A 12,601-nucleotide genomic window follows, 5' to 3' on the forward strand; every position below is an offset into this window, starting at 1 on the left:
CTGGGGGCGTGGAGGCACTGGAAGTGCATTCAGACACTGGGGATATGAATTCTAGCATTACTTCCCACGGTATGAGGATGATTCATAGTGCTAGTGTACTAGGGTGTGAATTCAGAACTCTCTACTATTTATCTATCTTTCTAGATATGTCCCTTTCTGGGCAACCATGGCACCAGTGTCAGATCTGAGCTCCACAATTTCTAACTAGAAAGAACAATGACAATCGCTTTATCTTTTTTCGCAGCATGCAGAAGAAAAAGCATGTGATTAGTTTTGAGAGGCCTGATTCTCATTTTAAAAAATGAAGTGTTACAAAAAAAAAAAGGCCTTAAACTGGATGTCAACTACGCTCACTTTAAGACCCATTTGTACTGGCGTCAGAGGGACTGAGTGTGAATGAGAATCGGGCTGTAGGAGTTTTGTTTGCTAGTTTGTCTGTATGTGATTCGTTTTGTATGCATGAGTAGGTGAACTGTGTGTACAGGAGTAGGAGTGGGTGTGAAGAACTTACTGAGGGTCAGTCTTCACTGCTTGAGTTAATGTGGGTGATCGGTCCCCCGGTTCGCTTAGCCTGGGTGTGAGCAGCCACACTGCAAAGCCCCTCCGGAGTAACTGCGTCCGCACCGGTGCTGTCTCCCCCATGTGTAGCGCTAGGACTTCTGGGGGAACATCCCACTGTTCTGTGTGTTGCAATAAGTTGAGCTTTTCTAGGATTCTTTGCAAGTGACCTTCTCTGTCCTTCTGGGTCTACGGGGCGAACTGGGGGAACTGGGGAGATACTGGAGGACCATCAGCATTCAAGTGACTGAGCCTGCACCCACAGTGGATAGTGGGCGGTTTACCAGCCCAAGTCCAACTGGCACATGAGCTTTAACCCACACCCCTAGCCAGGTCAACTACACTGATTTGCACCAGCTGAGGGTCTGGCATATGTGTGGATGCCACAGTATTACACCTGGTGCATGATTCTCCTTGTGTAAATCAAAAGCATCTGCACTGAAGTCAGGGGAGTTTTGCCAGGGGAAAACTGGCGTGCGAGTCCCTTAGTCTCTGTCCCTTAGAGTCTGGAAGCAGGCCTCCTAGCACTAGTGCACAGGAGATGAAGATCAATTCCCTCGTCCTTTCCTGCACGTAGTTCCTTTCCCTGTATCGCTCCCTCTCCATGTGTCTCGTGACTCCATTCTTGGCACCAGCATTTGGTGAAAGGACCCGACAGGAAGAGAGGGAGGAAAATCAATGCCAGCAGCTTAGCGGATGTGTTACTGCTCCGTTCCCCTCCTTGCCCTTACCTGGGCACACAGACAAATCCTGCAGTGTTACACGGCTCCAGGGAGCTGTTTTGTTTTCCTGCACAAAACTATCTGCAGGATAAGACAATGCTCCATTCGTAGCCACTCATGCCAGCGGAGCCTGCAGCTAATAGACAACTCCTGGGGCAGAGCGGGGCCATGTTTCCACATCAATACCCATCCCTGGATGGCTGGAGGGTTTGAACCTAGGATCTTCAGCATGAACCTCTACTACCTGAGCTAAAAGAAGAACTCCTCTTGCAGGTAACAATAGTAGACTCGTATCTGGATCAGCCACTAGAGGGGGACAAAGACCCATACTGTCTCGGATCCTAATTCATTTAACCACCTGCCTAGCTTTTAAGCACATGGGCCTAGATCATCAAAGGGTATTAGGCACCTAACTCCCATTGACTGCAATAGAAAATCTCCCATGATTAAATACCTTCCTGAATCCATCCTTAGTGCAGGTTACACTGGAATTTGAACGAGGAGTACAAGAGAAACCGTGTACTACCCTCCTCTTACTTAGCCTGCTAAGCCCCTCCCTTCCAGGTCTTGAGCTATCCCTCCCGATCAAGGGAGGACAAAGATGGCTGGGACAATTAAGGTGTTGTGGAGCAGCGTCCCTCTAAGCCATGCCTTTAACTTGGGGTTCCCCAGCATGCCACACCGATGTAGACTTCGCTAATGAAACTGGCCTGGGGTAATTATTTTAATCTGGGTTATTGGGATGAAAAACGGCTCTTTCTGTGACTGCAAATTTATAATAACACTAAAAAAAAAAAGGAAAGAAAAGAAAAAGAAACCCCCCTGCTCTCCATAAGAGTCTTGCTTTCTTTGATCTTTTGTGCGAGGCCTCTTATCGGCAGGCGAGTTGGTTTACACAGTGGAAGATAGGGGAATAATACTCGACTGAGATAAGCCGCAGCCCTGGCTCTCCTTTGTGTAGCAAATTTGATAGCACTGGGAAAATATTTACTGGGAGACTTTGGGAAGGAATTAGTCCCCAATGCAGCTGAGAAAAAATAATTGCCTTGAATTATAATTAAAGGGTGGCGGGTTCAGTTTCTGCCTCCCTCTGTCTGTCTTAGTTCCCCTCCGCTTGTCTGGGTTGCTCTCGGCTTCTCGCTGTTGATTTGGAGAAGAGGTTTGCCGGAGTTAGTCCCCATTGTATCTAGAAGTGGCCCATCCTTTCCTGGATGCTCTAGCTGACCCTGTCCAATGTTTGCAACACACAGACCATGACACCGATCTAGTTTCATTCGGACTATGGCACCGATGCAGATACACAATGGGACCCATTAAGAATCTCTTCTGAGGGGCAACTCTTTAGCAGAGGGCAGGGGAGGGGCAGCAGGGCAGGCCTGGGTAAGGCTGAGCACAGCATGTAGTGTGTTTAATGCAGCATATTTCATCTCACGATCACAGACATTAATGAGTTAAGCCTTGGGGACCCCCCCGTGAGTTGCGGGAGGAGTGAGCCCCACAGTACAAACAGGGAAACTGAGTCACAAACGTTCTGGCCACTGTTTCCAAAAATGGCCTCTGATTCTGGGTGCCCAACCCAGGACACCTTGGCCCAGATCCTCAAAGGTATTGAGGGGGTCTAACGCCCAGGGTCAGGGCTGTGGGGCCTGATTTTCAGGGGGGCTCAGCACCCACATGGCAATGGGCACGCTGCAGTGGCTCAGCACCCCAGAAAGGCCATCCCACGGTATAAGCATCTTAGACCCTAAAAATCAGTAGCTATTTTTTAAAATGTTGACCTGAGTGTCTCGCCCAAGGGGGCAGACCAGGAATTGCTCCCTGAGCTCCTAAGTGTCAGTCTAGTGCCTTACTTCCAAAAGACCAGTCTTCCTCCCTCACATACACCCATCCAAAAACCACGGTGAGAGGGTATAAGAAATAGATCAATAACTACATCCATCAGCAGCAACATAATTCACAACACGGCCGTATCAGATTTGATGCTTTCAGTTCACGCCAAGGCAACAGCCCTTCAGTTCTGCAAGGTGTACCATCTGCTTTGAACAAAGGCAAGCCGCCAAAATGAATACCAACGAATGCCACCTGGATTTGTGTTGAAAACAAAGCAGTTCCCGGTTTATTCAAAAACAGGAATGGGTCTAAACCTTTTCAACAAACAGTCTGGGTTTGGGCTTGTTTTTTAAATGGAACATGGCTTGTCAATCTGAACAACATTTTCACTTGTTTTTCAACCAAGCAAATGCCACAAACAAACAAACAAACAGAACACCCTCTCCCCTCAAAAATACCCAACCAACCAACCAAAACCCATTTTCTGCTTTTCTAAAACATGTTTGCAGGAAACTTAGAAAACAGCCCAACTTTTTTTTTCTGAAGTTTTCACCAAAAAATAACCAACAACCAACCAAACAAAACCAATTTAGCCAAGTCCTGCTTGCAAACCTTGCTAGTCTCCTGACGTATGAAGCTAGAGGCAGGGTGTGGGAGCCTCTCTATATTGACCCAAGGACAGCTTGTATTAACAAAGTTCCTTGATTTTTATTCTTTACCTAATGGCACATAATCCACAGCCTACTTCAGCATGCAACTCTGTCTGCTCCAATGGGAGCCCTCCAAGATGACCTTTGAACTTTGCAGCTACCCATCTCCCAGTCTGGACCTGCCTTTATAGACAACAATAGCAGTTATTAAACACAGGGGCACAGTGGTCTGCAGTTTTCCGTAATCACAGGGAAAGGGATTAGACAAGGGAGTTAACAGAGCACAGCCATGAAGACTGGTCCCCATATTTGGTGCTGTACCAGGGAGATGTTTTTCTTGATTTAAAAAAAAAAATCTATTTAAGCAGTTACCTGGAATGCTGGTAATGAAGCTCCCTGATGCAACCTGTGAAACTGACGAGTCTGTTTTCACCATCAGAGCAGAGTGCCAAAAACGCAGTAACAGTGGAAAAGTAGAAAAGGAAACTGGAGTGTCTCAACTCCTTACTGCATTAACAACATACAGTCCTATTTATGGAACAAGAGTTAGTGGATACTGCCCCCTGCCATGTGTCATGCAGTATTAACCTTTTGTATCCTTTAGAGCAGCTCTGTGGCCTCTCTAATTTATGCTGGCTCCCAATGCTGCTTGATCCATATCAGGGATCTGGGGTCAGGAAATCAACACCACTCTTACCAGGAGGCTGCATGACCTTCCAGGTAGAACACCAGCCTGGGAGTCCACTGGCAGGCTAGTTGATCTTAGACATGTCATTTTCTCCGTGCCTCAGTGTCCCCATCTCTAAAATGGGTATAATGATCCTAACGTCCTTTGGAAAGCACTTTGTACTCTAGTGATGAACAGGGTTAGATAAACACTAGTTTAGTATTATTACCAGCTTCTTGATGGTAATTAGACACCTGGGGAAGGATACTATAGGCGAGATCCTCAGCTGCCGTAAATGGATATTGCCCACGGACTTCAACGCAGTCTGTGGAGCTAAACTAATTTACACCAGATGAGGTTTCCAGAGAGCCTCATTCAGCCCCCACTGACCTCACTAGGAATTGGATCAGGTCCTGCATCCCCCCACCCTGCCTGGGTTCCTGCTGTCCAGCAGCTCCAACTGGAGACGCAGAGCAAGAGCCTCAAGCCTGCAAGTGAGAGGAATGGTGGGGGAGGTGAGTAAAGGGAGGGTGCAAAGGGTGTTGGGCGGAGAGGCAAAACATGAAGGATTTCTGCTGTCTCCTCTGCAATGAGTTTGCCAGAGGGACAAGGAGGGGGACTCTTACAGGTGCCAGAAGGAATTTCCAGACAGCTCTCAACAGCCCCAGCCGTCCCTCCGGCTTCTTGGCAAGGACGTGGCTTTGCCTTAAAGACAACCCTGAGTCATTGAGGCTGGGACAGGGGGGACAGTCACCTGGGAAAGACCCCTCCATCCATGGCTGGGTAATCAGTTTCCTATTAATCAGGCTTTTTTATTATTATTATTATTGTTATTATTATTAAACATCGCTCTTCTCCCAAATCATCTCACAGCCGCAGCGAGGTCCCCGGTAATAGCTCCATAAATTTCAGCCATAAAAAGTAATGGAGGGAGACAAATGAGATAATTAGGAATAAATCTTGGCGAGGTCTCTATTCATCAACATCCCCCAGAACCGGCCAATATTCCAAATCATTAGCAAAGCCCATAATTAACAAAGAGCCCAGGCTTCCAACGTTAATAAAGCTCTCTCGACTCCATATTATCAGGTAGCGGCTGACGAATCAGCCCCGTTAATATTATGGCCTTTGTTAAAGATCCTCTCTCTCTCTGCTTTTTTTTTTTTAAAGCTAAAAAACCCGTGTCAATTTTTCCCCTCTTCTGCTAAATTTTAATTAGATTTTGCATGTGCATCTGTAGAGGGCGAGTAAGGGGACAAAGGGACAAGGGTTTTTCCTTTTATGTTCCGGGATGCTGGTGAAAGAAGAATTTTGACAGATGGTTCCCCCCCCACACACACTTTTTCTCTTCTGCGTTTATTTAGCATTATGTCCCTCCACTGAGGATGCCCTTTGATCAGAGATTGGGACTCCTCATGGAACATACCTTAAAAGCCAGATTTTTTCCCCCAAACCCCACATTCGGGGCTGGATTTCCAGGGCTGCTGAGTACAATGGGTGCAGATTAGGTGCTGAGTGCTTCTGAAAATCTGTCCGTAAAAGTTATACTGGGAGCTGCTGAGTGCTCAGCACTTCTGCGACTCCGGATCCATGCGTCTGCAGAGGGCGTGAACCCCTCAAAACACACACTGCCAGCTTGTCCAGATCCCAGGGAATAGCACAAAGCAGAAGTTACTTGCTGAAGAGTTTAGAATTTCATAAGCTCCTAAGGCTCAAGCTAGGACTCCTGATTCTCCATTGCCTAGCACCTTGGTTCCCGTTCTGAACGGGCCAGCTCAGCGGGCCAGCCCAGGGGGTGGAGGGAGAAAGGTGACTTTATGGCATCTTTGTGTCTCCTAAATTCTGGGCTCCATTGAAGGTCTGTCCATTCCCCTGGCATAAGTTAGAGCAGCCCTGTGGCCCCTCTAATTTATGCTGGCTGCAGTGGCTCCCAAAGCTGCCCAGAATAGTCAAAACACTCTGTCCCATCTCTGTCATACTGAGGCAGTTGCCTGTGTCCCTTCTCCCTTGGCAGTAGTGTTAAATAGGAACTGCCATACCAGAAACAACCATTGGATCATCTAGTCTGACATCTTGCAGGCCATTTAACCTTCAGAGGAAGTTGCCAGAGACCTATTTATGGCCAACTATGGAATAATCTGCCTGTAGGGGAAGTGTCTTCCTAACCCCAAAGCAGTTAGTGGTTGGCTTTTGCCCTGAAGCATGAAGATTTACACCCCTTATACAGGTTTAACTTACTTTATAATACTCTGAATTAAAATTAGACCGTGGAACTCAATGCCTCAGGACATCATAGATGCCAATAATTTACCAAGATTCAAAGAGGGATTAGATGTTTATATGAATCGCAAGGGTATCCAGAGTTATAATAGTTAATAGAGTTTTGGAATGGATAAAAACACCTCATACTTCAAGGCTTAAGACAATCTCTAACTGTCCGGGATTAGCTGGAATAAGCGTGGAATGGACTAGTCTATCTCAGGGTACCTCCCAACCTGCAATTTTGTGCCTTCCCATTTATCTTGCCTCATAATGTAAGGACAAAGGGGCATCCAATGAAACTGACATGTACTGACAACATGGAGAAAACTGATCAGAACTGATGCTTTAAAACACACACAAAATGCACACAACCTTTGGGACTCACCGCCCCAGGATATCGTCAAAGAATTTAGATTGGAGCTGGATAATAAGAACATTCATAGAGAACTATGAGCCTTTGTCAGAGGCAGACTATTCTACACCTGGCTACTTTGGGGTTTCTTGCACTGTCCACTGAAGCATCTGGCGTTGGCCATTGTTGGAGTCAGGATACGGGATTGATGGCCCTCAGGTCTGATCTGGGAAGGCAATTCCATGTTCTCTATGAATGTTCTTATTATCCAGCTCCAATCTAAATTCTCTGAAGCACCGGCCCTTGATGATATCCTGGGGCGGTGAGTCCCAAAGGTTGTGTGCATTTTGTGTGTGTTTTAAAGCATCAGTTCTGATCAGTTTTCTCCATGTTGTCAGTACATGTCAGTTTCATTGGATGCCCCTTTGTCCTTACATTATGAGGCAAGATAAATGGGAAGGCACAAAACTGCAGGTTGGGGGGTACCCCGCGATAGACTAGTCCATTCCACACTTATTCCAGCTGTTGTAGTTGTCCTGGTCACTGATAGGATAGAAGTGCTCACGTTTAGGGCCAGATCCTCAGCTGGTTGTAAACTGATGGAGCTACGCTGATTTACACCCGCTGAGGATGTGGCCTTCCCTTGTCTCCAAGCATGGAGATGGTTTCCACAACCATTTTGTGTCAGATTGTCACCGTACCAAAGTGAAGTTTCAGCCGCTCTCTTCCTGGAGTTTGGTTATTAGCTGCTTGTGAAAGTCAAGTATAAGATGATGGGATTTCTGCTGCCAGACGCCTCTTAATGTTGCACACAAGGTGGTAAATGTTCTGAAACAGTGATTGGGAAAGGTGAGCGTGAAGTCGCGTAACAATTCATTGGGGTTTTTTTTTGAGAGAGAGAGAGAGCATCTTCCACATGGGGGTTTTCTGTCTTCTATTTTGCACGGTTCACCGGCAAGAGACAACCAAGATTTGCTGCATTGCGCAATCACTAAAACCCATCCTGAAGGAAAGGGAATTGAAAAGTCAACCTGGCTTTCCTCAGCAGCATGAGTTTGCTGTAGGGGACTGGGAGTCAGGACTCCTGGGTTCCATTTCCAGCTCTGCCCCTCTGTATCAGTGCGACCTCGGGAAAGTCACTCAACCTCTCTGTGTCACAGTTGCCCATCTGTAAAGTGGGAGTAATCATGCTTTACACCCCATCTAGCATGCGCCGACCTCTGTGGATGAAAAGTAGTGGGGTACTAGGCTGGGACTCAGGAGATCTGGGTTCAGTTCCTGCCTCACCCAGAGTTCCAGTAGGACCTTGGGCACATTGCCTAGGACAGACTTTTTAGAAGGGCTCCTCTCCCACATAGTCACCTAAATAAGCGGCTGAATTTTCAGGAGAGCTCAGCATGTTGGATGCGAGGCACTTGACAAACACAGGAATTGCCTGCCTCTGGAATGACGTCACTTCTGGGGTGGAAAGGACAATAGCAGCTGTGTGCAGTACACAGCTCCGCTGCACAACAGTTTAGGACAGTGAAGTCAAGGAGAATGCTGTATCCAGTGGAGAATTGACTGAGGCCGAATATAATCATTCAAACTGGAATCTGGCCAGAAGACCAAAGCAAGAAAATCTCAGCTCTCATGGAAAGTACCCTGGGATCAAACTAGTTCAACAAAACAGCCCATGGGCCGGGATCGAAAGAAGCACCCCAGGGATCGCTCTTCATCTCGCCCGTGCACAAAAGATTTAGGGGCAGAGCAGAGATGTCTGGTTCTTTAAGGAAATTAATTGTGACTGGATCCCCTCCCACCATCCCCACTGTGGCTCCTAGCAAACAAATATCTGCTGTGTGAAACAACAGCCGGAGGGACCAGAAAACAGGGAAGAACAAAACCCACCTGCAGAGTGAAATTTATCGAAGCTGCTCATTAAAGCGGGGGGAGCGGGTTGCATGTTTGGGAGGGAAAATCTGAAGCTACGGCAAGAAGATGCTACTGTTGAATCACAGACGTGAACTGACGTTTAAGCCTGTCCAGGATACGTGCGCAGAGCAGGAAGGTGCTGTGGCAGCACAGATAGCAAACAGGGGGAAAGGCATTAACGTCAGCGTGGACCCTCCTCCTGGTCCTATGGAGAATTTCATTTTCATCCAATATTCTGAACGGGCTGAGAGCCCACTGCTGGACTTCTTTCTGCCTTCTCAAGTTGCGAGTCTGGCTTAGACCTAATTCTTTTCCATCGGATACTCCTTGGGACAGAGACTTTGGAGTGCAGGTGTGCTCAGGACCTGGCACAATGGGACCCTGATGGGAGCCTCAAGGTGCTACTGCTACACAAAGTCTACCCAACAGTAATAATAGTCCGATGAAAGCAGAAAAGCCCCCACAGCGCCTCCTCTGGGAGTTGCACATAACAGAAACTTTCCAGTGAGGTTCACAGATGTTCATTTTTAGTACGGAGCTGTGGTCTGCAGAGACATCTCCCAGCATACACTGCTCTGCTTCAATCCAAGCAGCCAGCAGAAGATCAGTGTTAGGCATTACACGCTGGACCTGTAGTTTCCATGGGTGGTGTCCCCTCATTAAAGACAGAAGCTGTTGCAGTCTATGACTCAGCTCCTCAACTGGTATAAATTGGCATCACTCCTTTGGCGTCATTAGAACCAGGCTGTTTTACATGAGTAGAGGAATTCCATTAATGCAATTTAAGGGCAGCCCCTTTGGCTGCTAGTAAGTTGCCAGTGCAACCCCGTTGGCTGGACAATCTCTGGACAGCCCTGGTATATGTGGACTTTTCAGGAACTTCCGAGTCTCATGGGTTTGCTGGTTGCTCAGGCCATTATGATATGAGATACCAGGAGAAGGGACTGGGATTCAAATTGGGGCTGTGCGGCTCCAAACTCACAGTGTCCCTTCATCAGGGATCGGAAGTCCGGCATCTCGGGTTCTTGCTCGGTCACTTGTTCAGAGAGTCGAAGGTAAAACTTCCCTAACTCAATCTGTGCTGGACTGAAACGTGCCTGTTATCCATGAACAGCCTGGACAGCTCCAAGAGACCTGAGCAGCAGAGAAGGGAACCGAGCTGCAAAGTTCAAATGCCCAACGCCCCAAAATTCAGGGCCACTCAGCTCCAGGAGTTTTACAAATGGGGGCCATCTGCAAGATCTGGGTCCAGATTTTGGACCTGAGGTTTTGATTTGGGTTCAGCTCCACCAAAGAGGCACAGAATGTCATCAGGTTTGATCAGTGCCTCCCTCTACATGAGGGGACTTATTCCATAGCCAAAAGGTCATAACACATTACTGCCCAGAGTCGGAATGGACCTGTAGAATATCCATCTCAGACGCAGCCCTTGTCTTTTTTATGGGATAGCTCAGTGGTTTGAGCATTGGCCTGCTAAACCCAGGGTTGTGAATTCAACCCTTGAGGGAGCCATTTAGGGATATGGGGCAAAAATCGGTTAGATGGTTTAATTGGGGATTGGTCCTGCTTTGAGCAGGGGGTTGGACTAGATGATCTCCTGAGGTCCCTTCCAACCCTGATATTCTATGTCTCGCTTGCTCTCATCCTCCTGATGTGGTAAAACTCAGGGCGTCTAAATGCATTGGTTACTCTGTCTCCAACACCTCTTCTAATCACTGCTGTAATGATTCTTTTCAGGGGCAATGTCCCTGTGCTTCTAGACTAGACATCACTTCAGATCAAATTCCATAAACTCTCCCTAGCGTGACTGGCTGCATCATATTTCTTTTGAAGTCCATGGGAGCTGTGGATGTTCAGCACCTCTGAAGTTCAGGCCCCTTGTCTCCTCATTTTACACCCCTCCCCCACACACCCTAAAAATATATTGACCGGAGAAGAAGATCGCACAGCAGAATGATTGCACTGTTGGCTGGGAAATTGTCCCTACTCATATATAACCCTTGAAAAATGTGGACCTGCGTGGTCCTCTAGTCCATCCCATAGAGTCAGTGTACTTTGTTCCCGATAGAATGTTCTACAGGGTTTTGTGCAGTCTGGTTTGAAGTGACCCAAGCTATGAGACTCCCAGACAAAAAACTGCACACCTTATTAAATACGGTTTATTGAGATGCCAAGGACTGTATATAAAGGGCCAGTTCCTTAGCTCCCTAGCTACACCCATTTACACTAGCTGAAGTTCTGGCCCAAAATCCAGGCACAGTTGCACCACTGCCGCGCAGCGAGGGATGGGTACAGATTGCCTTGATGCCTTCAGAGCTACAGCCTGAGCACAATTATTGGCAACTGAATGTCCCTTTTAAAAGGCAAGGATCAGTAGTTCACACTATAAACTAAGAAAGATTAAGTTCATGATCAGCAGCAATCCAGGCCATCTTTTAAACGCTGGAGGACTGGAGAGATGCTCTGACCCACATGGCAGTATATGAAAGCACAACATACAGACTGCAGGAGAGAGATGATTATTTGATAACATCTGGAAGCCATTTATGAAGTATATTCACCGCCTTAGTGATGTGCAGAACTAGTACAGCAGCTAGACTGGTTTTGTAAGAGGGCCCATGGCGTTCACTTAGGCACGCCATAAAATTCAGGAGGCGTTTGCAATATGGGGATTGGACTTCGGCACCGATATACCTTAAAGGACCTAGGCCTGTGTCTCTTTTGAAAATGGGTCTTGGATGCTTTTGAAAATGTTGCCATTGGTCTCATCGCATGAGGCCCCACTGTCAAATAATTAACAAATGGAAGTTATATGGATGTATCCTAACCAGCTGAAGGAGATGTATTGCACTATTGAAACCACTAGTCTCTCCTTTCCAGGGGGAATTTTTAACAGGGAGGGTAAGTAACCATTGGAACAATTTACCAAGTGTCGCGGGGGATTCTCCAGCGCTGGCTATTTTAAAATCAAGACAGGGTGTTTTTGTAAAGGATCTGCTCTAGGAATTATTCTGGGGCAGTTCTCTAGTTTGGGCTATGCAGTGGTCCCTTCTGGCCTCGGAATCTATGCATCCACCCCTTAGGATGGAACATTTTTCAATCCCACTCGGCGAAGAGAACAAACAAACAAACAGCTTCACAGCAACATGAACAAATGCAGTGCCTGGCAACTGAAAGCCAGATAGTCTCAGACCAAAAACTGCAACGTCAAGATAACGTCAAGCGCCGCCTGGGCCGAAGAGCTAAAAATGACACTAAAGGCACTTAAACATGGAGAAGAAAGGATGCCGCAGCACATCTGTGACTCACCAGGACCATGCAGAACTCTGGGGTAGAACTCTGGGCTTCCTGCCGCAGAAGGAAAGCACAGCCTCTACTAATAAATAATAATAGTAATTAATAATGACACTGACCTTCTTTGTAAAGCACTTTGAGATCTACTGTTGCAAAGTGCTAGATAAGAGCTAGATATTAATTGTTATTATTATCACTAGCATTTGAGCTAATGGAGAATCTCCATTAACAGCCTGGGGCCTCGGACACACAGTTGAGCAGTTCTGATTCCATCCAGTAGTGGGCAGTGATGCCCCTCCCTCTCTCTCTCTCTCTCTCTCTCTCTCTCTCCAAAATAGAAACACACAAAAAG

General features: G+C 47.0%; 1 long non-coding RNA gene across 1 annotated transcript in view; it reads right to left on the reverse strand.

Annotated features, from left to right (window-relative positions):
* LOC122173610 (uncharacterized) overlaps nt 1-12,601 on the reverse strand; it is a 50,081-nt gene that overhangs the window by 36,964 nt on the left and 516 nt on the right. The window contains exon 2 of the long non-coding RNA XR_010600405.1: nt 12,265-12,331. This is a non-coding gene — a long non-coding RNA (uncharacterized LOC122173610). The remainder of the gene's footprint in view (nt 1-12,264; nt 12,332-12,601) is intronic.

Source organism: Chrysemys picta, chromosome 4 (genome assembly GCF_011386835.1).
Source record: "Chrysemys picta bellii isolate R12L10 chromosome 4, ASM1138683v2, whole genome shotgun sequence".
Classification (NCBI taxonomy): domain Eukaryota; kingdom Metazoa; phylum Chordata; order Testudines; family Emydidae; genus Chrysemys; species Chrysemys picta.